Genomic DNA, 12,376 nt, shown 5'->3' with positions numbered 1-12,376 from the left:
ACCAGCGTTCAGCTCTCCATACCCCAGACGCTGGAGCGGAAACGCAAATATAGTGCAACCCACCCGCACGCCCAAGCCCTTAATGTGCACATCTCCAGATTGCTTAGCCTGGAGATGCTGCCCTATAGGCTAGTAGAGACCGAGGCCTTTCGCAACCTCATGGCGGCGGCCGCCCCTCGGTATTCGGTCCCCAGCCGCCACTACTTTTCCCGATGTGCCGTCCCAGCCCTGCACCAGCACGTGTCAGACAACATCATCCGTGCCCTGACCAACGCCGTTTCTGACAAGGTCCACCTGACCACGGACACGTGGACGAGTGCTGCCGGGCAGGGCCACTATATATCGCTGACGGCACATTGGGTTAACTTGGTGGAGGCTGGGACCGAGTCTGACCCTGGGGCTGCTCATATACTGCCGACGCCGAGGATTGCGGGGCCTACCTCGGTCCAGGTGTTTCAGGCCTACTATGCCTCCTCCTCCTCCCACCCCTCCTCCACCTCCTCCTCCGAACTACCATCCGTGGGCACGGCGCCATCAGTCGGTAGCTCTAGGCACAGCAGCAGTGCCGTCGCTAAGCGACAGCAGGCGGTGCTCAAACTGCTGAGCCTAGGCGACAAAAGGCACACCGCCCAAGAGCTATTACAGGGCATCACGGCGCAGACTGATCTGTGGCTGGCACCGCTGAACCTCAAGCCGGGAATGGTTGTGTGTGACAACGGCCGTAACCTGGTGGCGGCTCTGCAACTCGGCAGACTGACACATGTGCCATGCCTGGCCCATGTGTTAAATCTGATAGTGCAGCGTTTCCTCAAGACATACCCCAATCTGTCTGATTTGCTCACGAAGGTGCGCCGCATCTGTGCGCATTTCAGGAAGTCCAGCCCAGATGCTGCCACTCTCAGGGCAGCGCAGCGCCGCCTCCAACTGCCCGCTCACCGACTGTTGTGCGACGTGCCCACGAGGTGGAATTCAACACTGACCATGTTATCCAGAGTTTACCAGCAGCGCAGAGCGATTGTAGACTGCCAGATGTCAACTTCCACCAGAACTGGTAGTCAGGTCAGTCAGCTTCCTCAAGTCTACAATGAGGAGTGGACGTGGATGTCTGATATCTGTCAGGTGCTGAGTAACTTTGAGGAGTCAACACAGATGGTCAGTGGCGATGCCGCCATCATCAGCCTCACCATCCCGCTGCTTGGCCTGTTGAAAAACTCTCTGGTCAGCATGAAGTCGGAAGCTTTGCGCTCGTCACAAGAGACGGGGGAAGAATATTCCCTTGTTGATAGCCAAAGCACCCTGAGGTCTGTTTCTCAGCGCATATCGGAGGAGGTGGAGGTGGAGGAGGATGAGGAGGAAGAGGAGGAGAATGTTGGTGAGACACAAGAGGGGACCATTGTTGAGTCCTTCACTGTTCAGCGTGTATGGGCAGAAGAAGAGGAGTTGGAGGAGTTGGAGGAGGAGGAAATGGACAGTCAGGCCAGTGAGGGGAGTGAATTCTTACGCGTTGGTACTCTGGCGCATATGGCAGATTTCATGCTAGGCTGCCTATCCCGTGACCCTCGCGTTCAAAGAATTTATTCCAGCACCGATTACTGGGTGTTCACTCTCCTGGACCCACGGTACAAGCAAAATCTTCCCACTCTCATCCCTGGAGAGGAAAGGAGTGTGAGAATGCATGAATACCAGCAGGCCCTGGTGCACAAGCTGAAACAGTATTTCCCTTCTGACAGCGCTAGCGGCAGAGTGCGTAGTTCTGCGGGACAAGTAGCGAGGGAGAGTAGGCGAGCAGGCAGCTTGTCCAGCACTGGCAAGGGTACGCTTTACAAGGCTTTTGCCAGCTTTATGTCACCCCAGCAAGACACTGTCACCTGTCCCCAGTCTCGGCAGAGTAGGGCTGATCTTTACAGAAAGATGGTGAGGGAGTACGTAGCTGACCATACCATCGTCCTAAATGATCACACAGCTCCCTACAACTACTGGGTTTCAAAGCTGGACATGTGGCACGAACTGGCGCTGTACGCCTTGGAGGTTCTTGCCTGCCCTGCCGCTAGCGTCTTGTCCGAGCGGGTTTTCAGTGCAGCTGGTGGCATCATCACCGATAAGCGTACACGCCTGTCGACTGACAGCGCTGACAGGCTGACGCTTATCAAGATGAATAAAGCATGGATTTCTCAGAATTTCCAATCTCCACCAGGTGAAGGAAGCTCAACCTGAATAATTGATCCACTCCTCCTCCTCCTCCTCATTTTCCTCCTTCTCCTCCTCTTTGTACAGTAAAGCAGAGGAAAATGGCTGTTTTTTGACAGGGCCCACTGGCTCTTGCTATAGTACTTCATGCATTTAATTTTTCTGGAGGGCCACCTACCTGCTCCTCTGGTTTGAAACAATTTTTGTGAGTGCCACATACAGGCACTCAATCTATTCCATTTTTCTGGAGGGCCACCTACCCGGTCCTCTGTTTTAAAAAATTTTTTGGACTGCCACATACAGGCACTCAATCTATTCCATTTTACTGCAGGGCCACCTACCTGCTCCTCTGGTTTGAACAATTTTTGGGACTGCCACATACAGGCACTCAATCTATTCCATTTTACTGGAGGGCCACCTACCTGCTCCTCTGGTTTGAAACATTTTTGGGACTGCCACATACAGGCACTCAATCTATTCCATTTTACTGCAGGGCCACCTACCTGCTCCTCTGGTTTGAACAATTTTTGGGACTGCCACATACAGGCACTCAATCTATTCCATTTTACTGGAGGGCCACCTACCTGCTCCTCTGGTTTGAAACATTTTTGGGACTGCCACATACAGGCACTCAATCTATTCCATTTTACTGCAGGGCCACCTACCTGCTCCTCTGGTTTGAACAATTTTTGGGACTGCCACATACAGGCACTCAATCTATTCCATTTTACTGCAGGGCCACCTACCTGCTCCTCTGGTTTGAACAATTTTTGGGACTGCCACATACAGGCACTCAATCTATTCCATTTTACTGCAGGGCCACCTACCTGCTCCTCTGGTTTGAAACATTTTTGGGACTGCCACATACAGGTACTCAATCTATTCCATTTTACTGCAGGGCCACCTACCTGCTCCTCTGGTTTGAACAATTTTTGGGACTGCCACATACAGGCACTCAATCTATTCCATTTTACTGGAGGGCCACCTACCTGCTCCTCTGGTTTGAAACATTTTTGGGACTGCCACATACAGGCACTCAATCTATTCCATTTTACTGCAGGGCCACCTACCTGCTCCTCTGGTTTGAACAATTTTTGGGACTGCCACATACAGGCACTCAATCTATTCCATTTTACTGGAGGGCCACCTACCTGCTCCTCTGGTTTGAAACATTTTTGGGACTGCCACATACAGGCACTCAATCTATCCCATTTTACTGGAGGGCCACCTACCTGCTCCTCTGGTTTGAAAAATGTTTTGGACTGCCACATACAGGCACTATCCAAATTAAATTGTCTCCATAGCAGCCTCCACACGTTGTCTCCATTGCTACCTCCAAAAGTCGTCCATATAGCTGCCTCCATACATCGTCCCTTTATCAAACGAGGTGTGTCAGGCAGAAATTTGGGTTGTTTTCATGGATTCCACATCAAAGTTGTTAACTTTGTCACCACCCTGCTGTGTAATCCCCAAAATATACTGGCAAACTTTTACCATTTAGGGATATTATTTCAGCGCTTCTTGCACATCTGTTTACATTCCCCTCACCCGGCATATCCTAAACTTATAAGAACGCTACTACACTTGATCTTATACAAAAGGTTCTTAGAAGTGCTGTTTGGGGAGTAGCCTAGAGACAGGGGCTTGAATTGGCGAAAGCTCGCCTGGCAGCGGAGCGCCAGCTCCATGCGCATCATGCGCTTCTTGCGCATCTGTTTACATTCCCCTCACCCGCCATATCCCAAACTTATAAGAACGCTACTACACTTAACTTGGTGCAGGCTGGGACCGAGTCTGACCCTGGGGCTGGTCATATACTGCCGACGCAGAGAATTGCGGGGCCTACCTCGGTCCAGGTCTCAAAGGCCTACTATACCTCCTCCCACCCCTCCTCCACCTCCTCCTCCGAATTACCATCCGTGGGCATGGCGCCATCAGTCTGTAGCTCTAGGCACAGCAGCAGTGCCGTCGCTAAGCGACAGCAGGCGGTGCTGAAACTGCTGAGCCTAGGCGATAAAAGGCACACCGCCCAAGAGCTATTACAGGGCATTCCACATCAAAGTTGTTAACTTTGTCGCCACCCTGCTGTGTAATCCACAAAATATACTGGAAAACTTTTACCATTTAGGGATATTATTTCAGCGCTTCTTGCGCATCTGTTTACATTCCCCTCACCCGCCATATCCCAAACTTATAAGAACGCTACTACACTTGATCTTATACAAAAGGTTCTTAGAAGTGCTGTATGGGGAGTAGCCTAGAGACAGGGGCTTGGATTGGCGAAAGCTCGCCTGGCAGCGGAGCGCCAGCTCCATGCCAAGATCCAACTAACATAGTTTTAACTGCAGCACCTTTAATCTACTACTAGTTCACTGCCTCCATACATGGTCCCCTTATCAAACGAGCTGTGTCAGGCAGAATTTTGGGTTGTTTTCATGGCTTCCATGTTAACTTTGTCGCCACCCTGCTGTGTAATCCACAAAATATACTGGCAAACTTTTATCATGTACCGATATTATTTGAGCGCTTCTTGCTCACCTCCTTTGGTTCCTCTCTGACACCCATTGGTTTGAAGCCTGAGTCCATTTAGGGTATGTCGCCATGCCACTCTCTAGCCTTCCGCTGCTGCCGCTGCCTCTGCATGCCGTCCCCTATAGTGTCAGGGTCAATTATTGGATGTTTTAGATGCTATCTAGCTTCATTCTGTCACTCTGTCATGGCCATGCTGTTGCCCATAATTTTGGCATAATGGTGCGATTAAGCAGCCTCAGAGGCATCCATGCATGCTGCCCCTGCTGTTTCCTGTCCATTTCCGTGGTGTTTCCATCCTTTTCTGAGGTTCCCAGGTGTTTGGCCAAGCTTCCCTGTGCAGAGCCTTGGTCCCCTTGAAAAATGCTCGAGTCTCCCATTGACTTCAATGGGGTTCGTTATTCGAGACGAGCACTCGAGCATCGGGAAAAGTTCGTCTCGAATAACGAGTACCCGAGCATTTTAGTGTTCGCTCATCTCTATATGAGAAGATTGTATACACAATGCTTGATAGAGAGTCTACCTACAGAAAGCTTAAAGAAGACCCAGTAGAGTCTTTTTCAGAGCATCTTCTGAGATTGTTAGAGGAGGGTAAAGCTCTAGGAGTTTTTTCCCAAAAAGAAGCTAATTTTCTGTTTAATAAAAACCCCATCACACCTATCTTTCACGGATTGCCAAAGATCCACAAACCTGTTTTCCCACCTCCGCTAAGACCCATTATTGCGGGTATTGGCTCCCTGAATGAGGGGCTGAGTAACTGGGTGGATTTGCACCTTCAGCCCCTTGTTCAGAGAGCCCCTGGATATCTAAGAGATACAACATCTGTACTTCAGGCAATGCGCAATATTGCGTGGGATGAGGGATGCAGGTGGGTGGCTTGTGATGTCACAGCTTTATACTCCTGCATCCCCCATCACCTGGCTATGGAAGCACTCAAACACCACCTATACAAATACAGTGGGTATGAGAATAATTTGAAGGAGTTTCTTTTGTCAGCTGTATTCCACTTGTTTCAGACTAACTACTTTTGCTTTAATGGTGATTTTTTCCTACAAACAGAGGGAGCCCCGATGGGGTCAAAATTCAGCCCATCAATAGCTAATCTATATATGTCCTGGTGGGAGGAGGGTGTCATCTATGGATCTGCCAACCCTTTTATAGGTGATATACTGTGGTATGGCAGATTCATGGATGACATCCTCATTATTTGGAAGGGACCAGAGGACAGAATAAGTTCATTCAGGCAATATATTAATAATAATTCCTGCAATCTGGTGTTCACAGGAGATATGGCAAAGGATAAGATATCATTTTTGGATGTGCTCCTCACAGGAGATCCTAAATGCAGATCAATCCTCACAGAGACATACAGTAAACCACAAGCAGTCAATTCAATTTTACAGGCTGATAGCTGTCATCCGAGCCACACGATAAAAGCAATCCCACTAAGTCAGATGCACAGACTAAAAAGAAACTGCACTGAAGATAAGGTTTTTCAAGTAGAATGTGAGAAATTAGCCCAAAATTTAAAGTCTAGAGGGTACAAGCGATGGCATATTGAGGAAGCAAAAAAACGCATAGACACTGTTCCCAGAAGCACTTTATTAGAGTCTGAACAGGGTGCAATAAGAAAAAAACAAAAAAAGGAAAAAATCACCTTTTCAACAAATTTTAACAGCAACTATGGGCAAGTGTGTAATATAGTAAAAAAATATCTGCCAATGCTGAATAGTGACATAAAATTACGAACTATCTTAAAGGAGGGAGTGCAATTTGTAGCCAGACGAGGTAGAACCATTGGAAGCATAGTGTCCCCTAGTCTTTACAAAGAACAAAAAAACAAAAAAATTTGGCTCTCACAGAAGGGCTTTTTTCCTTGTCATGGGAGTAGGTGCAATATGTGCGCATATGCCAAAAAATGTAACACTGTGAAAAGCAATGACAGATCCTTTGATATTGAAACATTCATTAATTGCAATTCAGACTATGCGATTTATGTCATTGAATGCACAGCATGCTGCATAAAATATGTGGGCAGCACAAAAAGAAAAATAAAGGACAGAATAAGTGAACATATAGGGGATGTGTCAAAGAAAAGTAAGGGAATATCAGGGGCGACAAAGCACTTGGTAGAAAAACACAATAGAACAACAAATTTTTTGAAATTCTTTGGTGTAGAGAGGGTTAACCGACCAGAAAGAGGTGGTGACTGGCTAAAAGCATTAAGAAAAAGAGAGGCTTATTGGATTATGAATTTAAACACTAGGATCCCCTCAGGTATTAATTTTAGGGAAGACCTTATGATGATTTTTTAAAGAAATGTATAAAATGTTTTGTAATGACAATTGTATCCACTGTGTATCTGTAATTGTATCTGCTGTGTAAAGAGGAAGTGATGTCCAGACTTGGGTGTACCCGCCCATGTACCCGCCCATGTACCCCCCCATGTACCCGCCCATGTACCCGCCCATGTACCCCCCCATGTACCCGCCCATGTACCCCCCCCATGTACCCCCCCCCATGTACCCCCCCCCATGTACCCCCCCCCATGTACCCCCCCCATGTACCCCCCCAATGTACCCCCCCATGTACCCGCCCATGTACCCCCCCCCCCCATGTACCCGCCCATGTCAGTCCTCTTTTCTTTTAAATATGGTTGTGCATTGAGCAAAATGTTACCATGATTAAGGGAGATTATTCTCCTGAAACGCGTTGGTCTTTGCTATGGACTTTTTAATTTAAATGAAATAAAGAAGAATGGATTTTTACTACTGATGCTGAGCTATTCCTTGAATTTGAATTTTCACTATTTGTGTCCGTGGCCGGCGGACTAGGCTCTCTTGCATCCCAGAGGAGTGGAGACTGGATTACAGACTACATGTCCAGGTGTGTGAGCGCTTATACCTGTTTCCCTCTCATTATAGTAGTTATATTCTTGTACATAGGGGTCGGTATTATAGTAGTTATATTCCTGTACATAGGGGGCAGTATTATAGTAGTTATATTCCTGTACATAGGAGGCAGTATTATAGTAGTTATATTCCTGTACATAGGGGGCAGTATTATAGTGGTTATATTCTTGTACGTAGGGGGCAGTATTATAGTAGTTATATTCTTGTACATAGGGGCAGTATTATAGTAGTTATATTCCTGTACATAGGGGGCAGTATTATAGTAGTTATATTCCTGTACATATGGGGCAGTATTATAGTACTTATATTCCTGTACATAGGGGGCAGTATTATAGTAGTTATATTCCTGTACACAGGGGGCAGTATTATAGTAGTTATATTCTTGTACATAGGGGGCAGTGTTATAGTAGTTATATTCCTGTACATAGGGGGCAGTATTATAGTAGTTATATTCCTGTACATAGGGGGCAGTATTATAGTAGTTATATTCCTGTACATAGGGGGAAGTATTATAGTAGTTATATTCTTGTACATAGGGGGCAGTATTATAGTAGTTATATTCCTGTACATAGGGGGCAGTATTATAGTAGTTATATTCCTGTACATAGGGGGCAGTATTATAGTAGTTATATTCTTGTACATAGGGGACAGTATTATAGTAGTTATATTCTTGTACATAGGGGACAGTATTATAGTAGTTATATTCTTGTACATAGGGGGCAGTATTATAGTAGTTATATTCCTGTACATAGGGGGCAGTATTATAGTAGTTATATTCCTGTACATAGGGGGTAGTATTATAGTAGTTATATTATTGTACATAGGGGGCAGTATTATAGTAGTTATATTCCTGTACATAGAGGGCAGTATTATAGTAGTTATATTCTTGTACATAGGGGGCAGTATTATAGTAGTTATATTCCTGTACATAGGGGGCAGTATTATAGTAGATATATTCCTGTACATAGGGGGCAGTATTATAGTAGTTATATTCCTGTACATAGGGGGCAGTATTATAGTAGTTATATTCCTGTACATAGGGGGCAGTATTATAGTAGTTATATTCCTGTACATAGGGGGCAGTATTATAGTAGTTCTATTCTTGTACATAGGGGGCAGTATTATAGTAGTTCTATTCCTGTACATAGGGTGCAGTATTATAGTAGTTATATTCCTGTACATAGGGGTCGGTATTATAGTAGTTATATTCTTGTACATAGGGGGCAGTATTATAGTAGTTATTTTCTTGTACATAGGGGGCAGTATTATAGTAGTTATATTCCTGTACATAGGGGGCAGTATTATAGTAGTTATATTCCTGTACATAGGGGGCAGTATTATAGTAGTTATATTCCTGTACATAGGGGGCAGTATTATAGTAGTTATATTCCTGTACATAGGGGGCAGTATTATAGTAGTTATATTCTTTTACATAGGGGGCAGTATTATAGTAGTTATATTCTTGTACATAGGGGGCAGTATTATAGTAGTTATATTCTTGTACATAGGGGGCAGTATTATAGTAGTTATATTCCTGTACATAGGGGGCAGTATTATAGTAGCTATATTCCTGTACATAGGAGGCAGTATTATAGTAGTTATATTCCTGTACATAGGGGCAGTATTATAGTAGTTATATTCCTGTACATAGGGGGCAGTATTATAGTAGTTATATTCCTGTACATAGGGGGCAGTATTATAGTAGTTATATTCCTGTACATAGGGGGCAGTATTATAGTAGTTATATTCCTGTACATAGGGGGCAGTATTATAGTAGTTATATTCCTGTACATAGGGGGCAGTATTATAGTAGTTCTATTCTTGTACATAGGGGGCAGTATTATAGTAGTTCTATTCCTGTACATAGGGGGCAGTATTATAGTAGTTATATTCCTGTACATAGGGGGCAGTATTATAGTAGTTCTATTCTTGTACATAGGGGGCAGTATTATAGTAGTTCTATTCCTGTACATAGGGTGCAGTATTATAGTAGTTATATTCCTGTACATAGGGGTCGGTATTATAGTAGTTATATTCCTGTACATAGGGGGCAGTATTATAGTAGTTCTATTCTTGTACATAGGGGGCAGTATTATAGTAGTTATATTCCTGTACAAAGGGGGCAGTATTATAGTAGTTATATTCCTGTACATAGGGGGCAGTATTATAGTAGTTATATTCTTGTACATAGGGGGCAGTATTATAGTAGTTATATTCCTGTACATAGGGGGCAGTATTATAGTAGTTCTATTCTTGTACATAGGGGGCAGTATTATAGTAGTTATATTCCTGTACAAAGGGGGCAGTATTATAGTAGTTATATTCCTGTACATAGGGGGCAGTATTATAGTAGTTATATTCCTGTACATAGGGGGCAGTATTATAGTAGTTATATTCTTGTACATAGGGGGCAGTATTATAGTAGTTATATTCCTGTACATAGGGGGCAGTATTATAGTAGTTATATTCCTGTACATAGGGGGCAGTATTATAGTAGTTCTATTCTTGTACATAGGGGGCAGTATTATAGTAGTTCTATTCCTGTACATAGGGTGCAGTATTATAGTAGTTATATTCCTGTACATAGGGGTCGGTATTATAGTAGTTATATTCCTGTACATAGGGGGCAGTATTATAGTAGTTATATTCCTGTACATAGGGGGCAGTATTATAGTAGTTATATTCCTGTACATAGGGGGCAGTATTATAGTAGTTATATTCCTGTACATAGGGGGCAGTATTATAGTAGTTATATTCTTTTACATAGGGGGCAGTATTATAGTAGTTATATTCTTGTACATAGGGGGCAGTATTATAGTAGTTATATTCTTGTACATAGGGGGCAGTATTATAGTAGTTATATTCCTGTACATAGGGGGCAGTATTATAGTAGTTATATTCCTGTACATAGGGGGCAGTATTATAGTAGTTATATTCCTGTACATAGGGGGCAGTATTATAGTAGTTATATTCCTGTACATAGGGGGCAGTATTATAGTAGTTATATTCCTGTACATAGGGGGCAGTATTATAGTAGTTATATTCCTGTACATAGGGGGCAGTATTATAGTAGTTCTATTCTTGTACATAGGGGGCAGTATTATAGTAGTTCTATTCCTGTACATAGGGGGCAGTATTATAGTAGTTATATTCCTGTACATAGGGGGCAGTATTATAGTAGTTCTATTCTTGTACATAGGGGGCAGTATTATAGTAGTTCTATTCCTGTACATAGGGTGCAGTATTATAGTAGTTATATTCCTGTACATAGGGGTCGGTATTATAGTAGTTATATTCCTGTACATAGGGGGCAGTATTATAGTAGTTCTATTCTTGTACATAGGGGGCAGTATTATAGTAGTTATATTCCTGTACAAAGGGGGCAGTATTATAGTAGTTATATTCCTGTACATAGGGGGCAGTATTATAGTAGTTATATTCTTGTACATAGGGGGCAGTATTATAGTAGTTATATTACTGTGCATAGGGGGCAGTATTATAGTAGTTATATTCTTGTACATAGGGGGCAGTATTATAGTAGTTATATTCCTGTACATAGGGGGCAGTATTATAGTAGTTATATTCCTGTACATAGGGGGCAGTATTATAGTAGTTATATTCTTGTACATAGGAGGCAGTATTATAGTAGTTATATTCTTGTACATAGGGGGCAGTATTATAGTAGTTATATTCCTGTACATAGGGGGCAGTATTATAGTAGTTATATTCCTGTACATAGGGGGCAGTATTATAGTGGTTATATTCCTGTACATAGGGGGCAGTATTATAGTAGATATATTCCTGTACATAGGGGGCAGTATTATAGTAGTTATATTTCTGTACATAGGGGGCAGTATTATAGTAGTTATATTCTTGTACATAGGGGGCAGTATTATAGTAGTTATATTCTTGTACATAGGGAGCAGTATTATAGTAGTTATATTCCTGTACATAGGGGCAGTATTATAGTAGTTATATTCTTGTACATAGGGGGCAGTATTATAGTAGTTATATTCCTGTACATAGGGGGCAGTGTTATAGTAGTTATGTTCCTGTACATAGGGGGCAGTATTATAGTAGTTATATTCCTGTACACAGGGGGCAGTATTACAGTAGTTATATTCTTGTACATAGGGGGCAGTATTATAGTAGTTATATTCCTGTACATAGGGGGCAGTATTATAGTAGTTATATTCTTGTACATAGGGGGCAGTATTATAGTAGTTATATTCCTGTACACAGGGGGCAGTATTATAGTAGTTATATTCTTGTACATAGGGGGCAGTGTTATAGTAGTTATATTCCTGTACATAGGGGGCAGTATTATAGTAGTTATATTCCTGTACATAGGGGGCAGTATTATAGTAGTTATATTCCTGTACATAGGGGGCAGTATTATAGTAGTTATATTCCTGTACATAGGGGGCAGTATTATAGTAGTTATATTCTTGTACATAGGGGGCAGTATTATAGTAGTTATATTCTTGTACATAGGGGGCAGTATTATAGTAGTTATATTCTTGTACATAGGGGGCAGTATTATAGTAGTTATATTCTTGTACATAGGGGGCAGTATTATAGTAGTTATATTCCTGTACATAGGGGCCAGTATTATAGTACTTATATTCCTGTACATAGGGGGCAGTATTATAGTGGTTATATTCCTGTACATAGGGGCCAGTATTATAGTAGTTATATTCCTGTACATAGGGGGCAGTAGTATAGTAGTTATATTCTTGTACATAGGG

Source organism: Engystomops pustulosus, unplaced genomic scaffold (assembly GCF_040894005.1).
Source record: "Engystomops pustulosus unplaced genomic scaffold, aEngPut4.maternal MAT_SCAFFOLD_119, whole genome shotgun sequence".
NCBI lineage: Eukaryota > Metazoa > Chordata > Amphibia > Anura > Leptodactylidae > Engystomops > Engystomops pustulosus.
This window is presented reverse-complemented; position numbering follows the sequence as displayed.